We start from the raw sequence: 13,138 nt of genomic DNA on the forward strand, positions 1-13,138 counted from the left end.
AACAAAGTACGTTCCAAAGAAAAAGAAAACCAAGAAGGCAAAATGGTTGTCTGCTGAGACACTGGAAGTAGCCCAAGAAAGGAGGAAAGCAAAAGGAAACAGTGAAAAGGGGAGATATGGAGTTAAATGCGCAATTCCAGAGGTTAGCCAGAAGAGATAAGGAACTATTTTTAAATAAGCAATGCATGGAAGTGGAAGAAGACAACAGAATAGGAAGGACAAGAGACCTCTTCCAGAAAATTAGAAACATTGGAGGTAAATTTCAGGCAAAAATTGGTATGATAAGAAACAAAGATGGCAGGGACCTAACAGAAGCTGAAGAGATCAAGAGAAGGTGGCGAGACTATACAGAAGATCTGTATAGGAAGGATAACAATATCGAGGATAGCTTTGACGGTATGGTGAATGAATTAGAACCAGACATCCTGAGGAGTGAGGTTGAATGGGCCTTAAGAAGCATTGCTAACAACAAGGCAGCAGGAGATGATGGGATCCCAGCTGAACTGTTTAAAATCTTAAAAGATGATGGTGTCAAGGTGATGCATGCCATTTGCCAGCAAATATGGAAAACACAAGAATGGCCATCAGACTGGAAAAAATCAACTTACATCCCCATACCAAAAAAGGGAAATGCGAAAGACTGCTCAAACTTCCGTACAGTGGCCCTTATTTCTCATGCCAGTAAGGTAATGCTCAAGATCCTGCAAGGAAGACTCCAGCAATACATGGAGCGAGAGTTGCCAGATGTTCAAGCTGGGTTTAGAAAAGGCAGAGGAACGAGAGACCAGATTGCCAATATCCGATGGATAATGGAGAAAGGCAGGGAGTTTCAGAAAAACATCTACTTCTGCTTCATTGACTATTCTAAAGCCTTTGACTGTGTGGATCATAATAAATTGTGGCAAGTTCTTGGTGGGATGGGCATACCAAGCCACCTTGTCTCTCTCCTGAGGAATCTGTACAAGGACCAAGTAGCAACAGTCAGAACTGACCACGGAACAACAGACTGGTTCAAGATTGGGAAAGGCGTACGGCAAGGCTGCATACTCTCACCCAACCTTTTTAACTTGTATGCAGAACACATCATGCGATGTGCGGGGCTGGATGAATGCAAAGCTGGGGTGAAAATTGCTGGAAGAAACATTAACAATCTCAGATATGCAGATGACACCACTCTGATGGCCGAAAGTGAGGAGGAGCTGAGGAGCCTTCTAATCAAGGTGAAAGAAGAAAGCGCAAAAGCCGGGTTGCAGCTGAACGTCAAAAAAACCAAGATTATGGCAACAAGAATGATTGACAACTGGAAAATAGAGGGAGAAACCGTGGAGGCCGTGACAGACTTTGTATTTCTAGGTGCAAAGATTACTGCACATGCAGACTGTGGCCAGGAAATCAGAAGACGCTTACTTCTTGGGAGGAGAGCAATGTCCAGTCTCGATAAAATAGTGAAGAGTAGAGACATCAGACTGGCAACAAAGATCCGCCTAGTCAAAGCCATGGTATTCCCTGTAGTAACCTACGGATGTGAGAGCTGGACCTTAGGGAAGGCTGAGCGAAGGAAGATCGATGCTTTTGAGCTGTGGTGTTGGAGGAAAGTTCTGAGAGTGCCTTGGACTGCGAGAAGATCCAACCAGTCCATCCTCCAGGAAATAAAGCCCGGCTGCTCACTGGAGGGAAGGATACTACAGACAAAGTTGAAGCACTTTGGCCACATCATGAGGAGACAGCAAAGCCTAGAGAAGACAATTATGCTGGGGAAAGTGGAAGGCAAAAGGAAGAGGGGCCGACCAAGGGCAAGATGGATGGATGGCATCCTTGAAGTGACTGGACTGACCTTGAAGGAGCTGGGGGTGGTAACGGCCGACAGGGAGCTCTGGCGTAGGCTGGTCCATGAGGTCACGAAGAGTCGGAGACGACTGAACGAATGAACAACAACAAAGACTCACTTTCCCCCCAATATAAACATCCCTAAAATGGGCTGCATCTTACAATCGTATCTGTGTATTTTTGTTGGTGATGGTACTGAAATAAGGGTGCAACTTACAATTGAGGAAATACAGTATGTCACCAATTTGTAAAGCCTGAATTCATTCGCTGGAAAGCAGGCCTACTAAAGCACTCAATTACGTAAGAGCTTACACAATTCAGCAACTGGTTTAATGGGTCTACGATATTTAGGAATATCACTTGAATTTCGTCTAATTTCCTGGCATGCAGGAGGACACTCCTGAAAGATGTACATCCAACCTATGTTTAAAGGTATCCAAAGAGGAATACACCATTTTCCAAGGCAGTCTATTCCACTTCGAGTAGTTTTTACAATGCAATGTTTGTTTGTTTTTTTTCTGAATATTTAGGTGGAAGCTCTTTTCTTCTAATTTGAACCCATTGGTTTGTGTTCTAGGTTCTGGAACAACAGACAATAAGCTTGCCCCATCTTCTATAAGACATCCTTCAGGTATTTCAATATGGCTATCATGTCACCTCTCAATTTCACCATCTCCAGACCAAGCACCTTCTTCCTTTCACCAGCACCTTTATAGAGGACTTGAGGAATTCTTCTTGATGGCTGCCCTAATCTATTGAATTCTCATGGGAAGCAATGGAAATTCATGGGAGGACCCCTTCTCTGTTGCCTCCTGCTGGCAAACAATACTTTTTTTTATTTAGATAGCCTTTTGGACAGAAGGATCTTTTAAGGATAGGTGCCATGCTTCTCATTTTTATGTTTCAAATCATGGCTGGGAATTAGGAAGTGCTAGTTCTGGTTTATAAAGTCTTGCACAACTTAGTTCCAAACTATCTAAAAGTCCTGATAGGTCTTAGCATCTTCACAGGAAGGCTTTCTCTCCATTTCACCATCCTCCCATGCCCTTCTTGGTGGCTGCTCTTAAACTATGGAAATCCATCTTGAGAAAAGTTCAGTTTGTGCACCCTCTGCTGTCTTTCCCCCATCAGGTGAAGACCTTTCTGTTAAGACAGGCCTGAGGTCTTAACTGATCAAGGTAGGCAGACTTGTGGGCCACCAGGTATTTTAGATTACAACTTCTGGAAATCCCAGCCAGTTTACCAGCAGTTAGGATTTCTGGGAGTTGAAGGCCAAAACATCTGGGGAGCCACAGGTTGAGAACCATTGCAGTTAAAGGACATGTAAGAGATGTGCTATTTTAAATATGGACTTCATGTTTTTTTCAAATGTTTTTAAGTTTAATTTTTTTTTGTCGTGTCAGGAGCGACTTGAGAAATTGCAAATCGCTTCTGGTGTGAGAGAATTGGCCATCTGCAAGGACGTTGCCCAAGGGAAGCCCGGATGATTTGATGTTTTTTTTATCATCCTTGTGGGAGGCTTCTCTCATGTCCCCCGCATGAGGAGCTGGAGCTGATAGAGGGAGCTCATCTGTCTCTCCCCTGATTTGAACCTGCGACCTGTCAGTCTTCAGTTCTGCCGGCACAGGGGTTTAACCCACTGCGCCACCGGGGTTTGATTAACGGCATAATTTTTAAACTACTTTTGTGCTTTGTGTTGATTTATCTTTTTAAAAAACTTACATTGTAAGTTACATTGTGTCCCATTTGGGAGAAAGATGGGGTAAAAATTAAACAAATAAATACAGTATAACTCCCAAACCAAGTCACAGGTATCTGTGGTTTTATTTATCCACGTCTGACAAAATAAGTAATCTCTAGGCATTTCTCTATAGTGTTCTTGGACTAGAAGTCCATTTCAAAAGGAATCGCTGTAATCCCCAGTTTCACATAGCCACACAAAGTCTGTGAACATATTCCCTGTGGATATGAGAGTCAAAATGCAAATCGGGTAGCCGAATACACATCTCTCTGGACTATGTTCCTTCGTTTAGGCCCACTGGTTTTCTCAAACTAATATTTTGCAGTCAATCCCGCTCATAGTCTCTGAAGTCATGTTCCAACCTAAAATTCTGTTTTACTCTTCCCAAATGCTCTCTGAGAGTGTTGATGGGTCACTTCTGTTGCTCAGACTGGCAGCCTCAGCAGCACAATATGGCTCCCAAGGGTCTTGGAGGAGTATGCTCCCTGTTTTAAAGCCTCCACTTTTAAAAAAATAAAAAATAGTGTTTGTGTTTTGAACATGTTATTTATTTAATTTTGGTCTCTGGTTTTAGTCTATCTTATTTACTTTTGATTTTTTAATTGCTCTTCAATGTTATAAATGAGTGTGCTTTATTTCATGTTTTAAGATGCCTCGAGTTCTACACTGAGAGAAAAGCAAGCTTTAAGTTAAAAAGCAAAAAGAAAACTTGTGCACTGGGTTCTGTTGTCTTCTTTCCCCTCTTGTTTTTTTTCTTCTGCACTGCTTTGGCTGAATTTCATTCTCAGAGAACAATCTAGCAAACAAAAGTTAAATGCCAGATGAGTCAATGCAGAATCGGTTATTTCCCTGGAAGTCTAATGTAGTTAGTTTTAATTAGGTGAAAATTAAATACATTATTTTTACATGCATAAAATGTAAATGTTCATATTTTAAAAATAATCAGATTAGTTCTTCATTCACAAAAACATTGTTAACAATGTACTTAGTAAAATACATTGATTGGTACTAACATCAACATGCTCATATTCATGTTAATGTTGTTCTTTTAGAAAATTTGTATTGTGCTTTTAAAATTAAATAAAAACATATCTGTCAATTCTGACTTATGGCGACCCTAGGGTGAACCTATTATTGGGTTTTCTTGGCATGAATTTTTGAATGAATTCTGCAGCTCAACAGGCTGATCTTAAGCATTGTAATTTTCATTTACTTGCTTGAAAATTTAATTTCTGTTAAGTTCAAATTAAGGAATGTTCACAGAAATCTAAAAAACATTGTAATCCTGTAAATGTGCATTCATAAATAAAACCCACTGCTTTCAATGGAATTTAGTCAAACTTATATGTGTATAGATAGGACTGAAGCCTTAGGAAAGTTAAAAGGATATCAATAGCATTTGTGAAACTTGGCACAATTCTTTAATCTCAGCAGAAACTGTTTCTAAATAGTTAAGTTTTTTTTTAAAAAAAAATCACATATCCAGTGTGCAAAATGGATTAAAATTCTTGTAGCTGTGACAGATATAACCAGCAGGTTAAACCTTGTATGTGAAAACAGTCTCGTTCAGAACAGCTTTGTAGAGATCTTTCTACACCTCACTATTTTGTGTCAAACTTATGCCCAATATTGCCTGTGCACCAGCAGTACTTGTGTGAGATGTACAAGATGAAAAATGTGTGAGTTCGCAGCACATAGACACCATATATTTCGTCATATCCCATTAAAGAAGTTCATGAAATACTGTATAACCTTTGACATGCGAGTGACATGAGTCATCTTTCACCAAGGACTTTCGTACCAGTCATTTCCAAAAGGTATTAACATCATAACTATTCCTAACCACTGAACAACGAAAATAAAGACAATTGCAAGACAGAGATGGAGCACATCCTTTCATATGCATATGTCTATGCAGGTTGATGTGGACATTTTAAAAAATGCTCCAAAATTGTGAGTGGTGGCTGAGACTGAAACCTTTGCTTTCTATGGTTCAGTGTATAAAAACTGGTTTCATGCACAAAATGATTAAAAACATTCTGTATAAATCTGCCTCCAGGTTACATGTATCGTGGGCAATTAGGAATGTCTTCTGGAGGTAGAGTCTTGGCGGTGAATCTGTATACGGTATATATGTTGTATAATATATGTGTTTTAATAGTATTATATTTTTATCTATGTATTTTAACTATGTTATATCCCGCCTCGAGGAAATATGGGTAACAAATGACATTTATTAGTAATATATTATTATTAAATGAATGTTGTGTTTAGTCTTGGGTTCCATCTCTAAGACAGTTCATTACATTTGTGCAAATTCTACAAAATCTGAAATCCCAAATCCTTTTATTCCCAAGCACGATTTTAATGTCTTTTAATTTTTGTTCTATGTCTTTTAGACTTGGGTTCCATCTTCAAGACATCTCAATATGTCAACAAAAACCTTTTCAGTCCAAAGTCTGATTTTACTGTCTTTTAATATATGCATTTTAATGGTCTTATGCATCTCGTGGTGCAGTGGGTTAAACTGTTGAGCTGCTGAACTTGCTGACCAAAACGTTGGCAGTTCGAATCTGGGGAGCAGGGTGAGCTCCCGCTGTTAGGTCCAGTTTCTGCCAACCTAGTAGTTTGAAAACATGCAAATTTAAGTAGATCAATAAGTACCGCCTTGATGGGAAGTTAACAGTGCTCCATGCAGTCATGCTGGCCACATGACTTTGGATGCCTCTACGGACAACACTGGCTATTTGGCTTAGAAATTGAGATGAGCACCTCCCCCCCCCCCCCCCCCCCGAGTCGGACATGATTAGTCTTAATGTCAGGGGGAAAGTTTACTTTACCATGTTTTACATATGATTGTAGCTATATTGCACCTACCTGGAGCTGTAAGAAGTGAGTAACAAATAAAATTTATTATTATGATTAAACAAATGCAGTGTTTTGACTTGGGTCCCACCTTCAAGACAGCACCTTCTGTAATCCAAAACCTTCTGGTCCATGCATGATTTTAATGTGTTTTAATTGTTGTTCCATGTGTTATTATGTATGCATTTTAGTGGTCTTATATTTTATCTATGCATTTTAACTATGGCTTACTCCGCCTCCAGCAGAAAGGAGAGGCAGGTAACACATTTTATTATTACTATTAGATCATTTAAATGAATGCCATGATTAGACATGAGCCCCACCTCCAAGATAGCTCAGTACGTAATCCAAAACCTATTTTGTCCCAAGCGTGATCTTATTCTATGGATTTTAGTGGTGTTATACAAGTCATTTCTGGTGTGAGTATGGAGAACAGCAAACCTCTGACCACTTACTACAATGCAGTCTGAGCCCTGCCACGTGCACAATGGAGGACCTTCTTACAGCGACACCAGAGGCATTCGAAGTGGCCAACTTCTGCTCAAAGGAACTCTAGCATAATGCCAAGTTTTTAATTATGTTTGTGGTTTTTTATACATTATAACTGTATTCTTAATTTAAATAAATGAAGTGGTGTTATGTTTTATAATAAATAAATAAATAAATAAAGTGGTGTTGTGTTTTATATGTGTATTTTAATACAACAAGCATTGAGGAAATGTGGGTAGCTAATAAAACATATTATTACTTTACTGACACAAAAACACAGTATGTCAGAGCAAACTATATATATATATATATATATATATAGATGCTGGATTTCGTACCACAAAATCACAAGTCGAACACTTCCGAAGCGTCTAGGACTGTGTGATGTATTTTCAAATGATGCGCACATATCCAAGTAAGGTGGCCTTTTGCAGTTGACAGATCATGATTTTGTCAATGTTTATTGTTTCCAAATGCTGGCTTCCCAATGGGTGCCATCTTATTGTGGTGGGGGGCTTAACTGCTCCAAGGATGCTGAGAGCTGTGCTGGTGGTAGTGTAGCTACCAGCAGGTCCAACCAAGCTAGAGAGGTCTCGGCTGAGGAGTGGAATTAAGAGTGGAACTAACCCATTAGCACTATGGAGAAACAAACCACAAGGAAGTCTATACTGGCTTGGTCGACAGCCAGGATAAAAAGGACCGCGGTGGATGCTGCTGGTTCTGGACATCGATCGACAAGTGGACTACAGAATCAAAATACAAATAATAATACCCCACTTTATCTCTCTAGAGCAGGAATGGGCAAACTTGGGCCCTCCAGGTGTTTTGGCTATTAGAAATTGTGGGAGTTGAAGTCCAATACACTAGGAGGGCCGAAGTTTGCCCATTCCTGCTCTAGAGAGATAAAAGTGGGGTATTATTATACTGGGAGGGCTGAAGTTTGCCCATATCTGTCCTACAGTCTTAAGGAGCGATGGGTAAGAACAGAATTGGTGAACAGTTTTAATGTTTTATAATTGTTTTTAATGTAGGTTAGTGTATATTATATTGCTTTTACTGAATGGTGCTTGTTGTTAGCTGTCCTGAGTCCCCCTTTGGAGGTGAGAAGGATGGGATAGAAATGCTCCAAATGAATAAATAAGAGATAGGAGATGTGACTGGAGAAATATTTCTTCTCTGAAATATTTTTTATAAATTATTACTACTAATAATTAACAACAACAACAATGTTAAACTGAACCACCTCAACTGGGCTCTACAGGCCAATGGATACTCCACCTCAGACATCAGAAGAGCTGCAAAACCGAGAACAAGCCACGAAAGTAAAGACGAAGATCCACCCAGAGGAAAAGTGTTCTTGCCATACATCAAGGAAACCACTGACCGCATAGGGAAGCTGATGAGGAAACACAACATACAAACAATCTACAGAACCACCAAGAAAATACAAAAAAATGCTACGTTCAGCAAAGGACAAGAGGGATCCTCCCGCTTCTGCAGGAGTCTAACGTATACCATGCAGCTGTGGACAAGTCTACATAGGGATCACCAAACGCAGCATTGCCCAAACAAGAATCAAGGAACATGAAAGGCACTGCAGACTAATTCAACCAGAGAAGTCAGCCATAGCAGAGCACCTGATGAACCAACCTGGACACAGCATATTATTTGAGAACACAGAAATGCTGGACCACTCTAATAACCACCATGTCAGGCTACACAGAGAAGCCACTGAAATTCACAAGCATGTGGACAATTTCAACAGAAAGGAGGAAACCATGAAAATGAACAAAATCTGGCTACTAGTATTAAAAAACTCTAAAATTACAACAGCAAAACAACAGAGAGGAAACAAACAAGGACATCTAATCACCTCTCAACAAAAGATTGCTCCAGGCACTGCCAGACCATCAAATGCTAATCAAGGTGGTCAATTGAAACATTCACACCTAGCTCCAGCAGACAAGAGTCTTTTGTCCCACCCTGGTCATTCCACAGATATATAAATCCTTTTTCCTAGTTCCAACAGACCTCACTACCTCTGAGGATGCTTGCCATAGATGCAGGCAAAACGTCAAGAGATAATACCTCTAGAATATGGCCATACAACCTCGAAAAAACCTTCAACAACCCAACAATGCTACACTTTATCTCTCTATAGCAGGTATGGGAAAACTTCGGCCCTCCAGGTGATTTGGACTGCAACTCCCACAATTCCTGTTAGAAAGAAATATGCTTTTGAACTGTGGAGCTGGATGAAAGTTCTGAGAGTGCCTTGGACCGCGAGAAGATCCCACCAGTCCATACTTCAGGAAATAAAGCCTGACTGCTCATTGGAAGGAAGGATAGTAGAGGGAAAGATGAAGTACTTTGGCCACATCATGAGAAGAAAGAAAATCTTAGAGAAGACAATTATGCTGCGGAAAATGGAAGGAAAAAGGAAGAGGAGCCGACCAAGGGCAAGATGGATGGATGGGATCCTTGAAGTGACTGGCTTGACCTTGAAGGAGCTGGGGCTGGTGACGGCCGACAGGGAGCTCTGGCGTGGGCTGGTCCACGAAGAGTCAGAAACAACTGAACGAATGAACAACAACAATGTAATATAATACTACTAATAGTAATAATATATAACTATATATTTATATTACATGTAATATTACTAATAATATTATAATATAATGATATAGTACAATGTAGTAATATTTAATACTGATATTGTATGATGCTAATAATATATATTGTATGTACATATCTTGTAAGCTGCTCCGAGTCCCCTTGGGGGTGAGAAGGGCGGCATATATATGTTGTAAATACATAAATAAATGAAATAATTAAAAATAGTAATTAACAACAACATTACCCCACTTTGTCTCTCTAGACCAGAGGTCCTCAAACTAAGACCTGAGGGCCAGATACGGTCCTCCAAGGTCATTTATCCGGCCCTCACTCAGGGTCAACCTAAGTCTGAAAAAACTTGAAAGCACACAACAATCGTATCTCATCAGCAGGCCCACACTTTCCATTGAAATACTAATAAACTTATATTTGATAAAAATTGTTCTTCATTTTAACCACTGTATTGTTTTAAAGTGTTTTTTGCACTACAAATAAGATATGTGCAGGTTTTTTTTTGTCGTGTCAGGAGCGACTTGAGAAACTGCAAGTCGCTTCTGGTGTGAGAGAATTGGCCATCTGCAAGGACGTTGCCCAGGGGACGCCCGGATGATTTGATGTTTTTATCATCCTTGTGGGAGGCTTCTCTCATGTCCCCGCATGAGGAGCTGTAGTTGATAGAGGGCATCTGCCTCTGTAGTTGATAGAGGGCATATCCGCCTCTCCCCGGATTCGAACCTGCAACCTGTCGGTCTTCAGTCCTGCGGGCACAGGGGTTTAACCCACTGCACCACCGGGGGCTCCTGATATGTGCAGTGTGCATAGGAATTCATTCATGTCTTTTTCAAATTATAGTCTGGCCCTCCAGCAGTTTGAGGGACTGTCACCTGGCCCTCTGTTTAAAAAGTTTGAGGATCCCTGCTCAGGCAAGGGCAAACTTGGGCTCTCCTCTCTCCAGGTGTTTTGGACTTCAACTCCCACAACTCCTAACAGCCTCAGGCCCTTTCCTTGAGGGGGAAAAGGAAAGGGCCTAAGGCTGTTAGGACACCAGTTGCGCCCGTTCCTTGGGAAGTCTGATCTGGCCACAGTGGTTAATGCTCTTGTTACATCCCGAATAGACTACTGCAACGCACTCTACGTGGGGTTGCCCTTGAAGACGGTTCGGAAACTTCAACTGGTCCAGCGAGTGGCAGCCAGGCTGCTCACCGGGGCGACATACAGAGAGCACACCACCCCTCTGCTGTGTCAGCTTCACTGGCTGCCGGTTCAGTTCCGAGCCCAATTCAAGGTGCTGGTTTTGACCTACAAAACTCTGTACGGTTCCGGTCCAGCGTATCTGTCCAAATGTATCTCCCTCTACGTCCCACCACGGAATTTAAGATCATCTGAGGGGGCCCTGCTCTCGACCCCACCGCTTTCCCAAGCGAGGCTGGTGGGGACGAGGAGCAGGGTCTTCTCAGTGGTGCCCCCTCACCTGTGGAACTCACTCCAATGGATATCAGGGCATCGACATCACTCCTGTCCTTCAGGAGGAAGGTAAAGACGTGGTTGTGGGACCAGACCTTCGGGCAATCTGCTAACTAGGAAGGACAACCAGACAAATAGGACCGGCAGGACTGATAAATGTGGAAGGAAACTCTAAACTATGAGATAACGAACATTGACCGGCAATAAGGAGTAATTGGTTTGTATCAGTTTATATGAAATTGTATTGGTTTTAGCGGGTATAGATGTAATGCATTGTTGTCGATTGCTAATTTGCGCTATTCTGTTTTATTGCTGTTGTATGTTACGGGCATCAAATTGTGCCTTGGATGTGTAAGCCGCCCTGAGTCCCCTTCGGGGTGAGAAGGGCGGGGTAAAAGTAAACCGAAATAAATAAATAAATAATTTTTTTTGTTGTTGTTCATTCGTTCAGTCGACTCCGACTCTTCGTGACCTCATGGACCAGCCCACGCCAGAGCTCCCTGTCGGCCGTCACCACCCCCAGCTCCTTCAAGGTCAGTCCAGTCACTTCAAGGATGCCATCCATCCATCTTGCCCTTGGTCCGCCCCTCTTCCTTTTGCCTTCCACTTTCCCCAGCATAATTGTCTTCTCTAGGCTTTGCTGTCTCCTCATGATGTGGCCAAAGTGCTTCAACTTTGTCTGTAGTATCCTTCCCTCCAGTGAGCAGCCGGGCTTTATTTCCTGGAGGATGGACTGGTTGGATCTTCTCGCAGTCCAAGGCACTCTCAGAACTTTCCTCCAACACCACAGCTCAAAAGCATCGATCTTCCTTCGCTCAGCCTTCCCTAAGGTCCAGCTCTCACATCCGTAGGTTACTACAGGGAATACCATGGCTTTGACTAGGTGGATCTTTGTTGCCAGTCTGATGTCTCTACTCTTTACTATTTTATCGAGATTGGACATTGCTCTTCTCCCAAGAAGTAAGCGTCTTCTGATTTCCTGGCCACAGTCTGCATCTGCATCTGCAAAACCCTATACGGTTCCGGCCCAGTGTATCTGTCCGAACGGATCTCCCTCTACGTCCCACCTCGGAGTCTAAGATCTTCTGGGGAGGCCCTGCTCTCGACCCCGCCTTTATCACAAGTGAGACTGGCGGGGACGAGGAGCAGGGCCTTCTTGGTAGTGGCCCCCCACCTGTGGAACTCACTCCCCGGGGAGATCAGATCAGCGACTTCCCTTTTCTCATTCAGGAAAAAGCTGAAAACTTGGATGTGGGACCAGGCTTTTGAAAACTCTGGCAGCTAAAAAGAAAGACCATAATGATGGGCAAATAATGACGAAACGTAATGGACCTATGGAACTCAAAACACTGAACATGAGACTGTTTACTATTGTGCTACTGTGTCATATATTGATGTTTTTAATCTGTTAATTGTTTAATTATTTTAATTGTTTTATATATGTATGTATTTGGATATGGGCATCGAATTGTGCCTTCTTTTTGTAAGCTGCCCTGAGTCCCCCCCTCGGGGGGGGGGAGAAGGGCGGGGTATAAGTAGCAGAAATAAATAAATAAATAATCTTTGCACCTAGAAATACAAAGTCTGTCACGGCCTCCACATTTTCTCCCTCTATTTTCCAGTTGTCAGTCATTCTTGTTGCCATAATCTTGGTTTTTTTGATGTTTAGTTGCAACCCAGCTTTTGCGCTTTCTTCTTTCACCTTGATTAGAAGGCTCCTCAGCTCCTCCTCGCTTTCGGCCATCAGAGTGGTGTCATCTGCATATCTGAGGTTGTTAATGTTTCTTCCAGCAATTTTCACCCCAGCTTTGCATTCATCAAGCCCCTTACAGACAAACAAACAAACAAAACACAAAATGTGCAGACTTGGTATTCTATTCAATGTCTTTTGACCAGTAGCTGGCCACCTGGAGCGCCTCTGGTGTTGCTGCAAGAAAGTCCTCCATTGTACATGTGGCAGGGCTCAGGTTGCTTTGCAGCAGAAATTGTGGGAGTTGAAGTCCCAAACGTCTGGAGAGAGGGACCAAGTTTTGTCCATGCCTGCCCGAGAAAGAGACCCAAACAGTATAAGAGTTTCAGAGAAGGGGCATCCCCTTTCAGAAGCCTGGCTTCGTTTCCCCCCCTCCCTCTCTCGCC

The sequence above is a fragment of the Anolis sagrei genome, chromosome 4, assembly GCF_037176765.1.
Source record: "Anolis sagrei isolate rAnoSag1 chromosome 4, rAnoSag1.mat, whole genome shotgun sequence".
NCBI lineage: Eukaryota > Metazoa > Chordata > Lepidosauria > Squamata > Dactyloidae > Anolis > Anolis sagrei.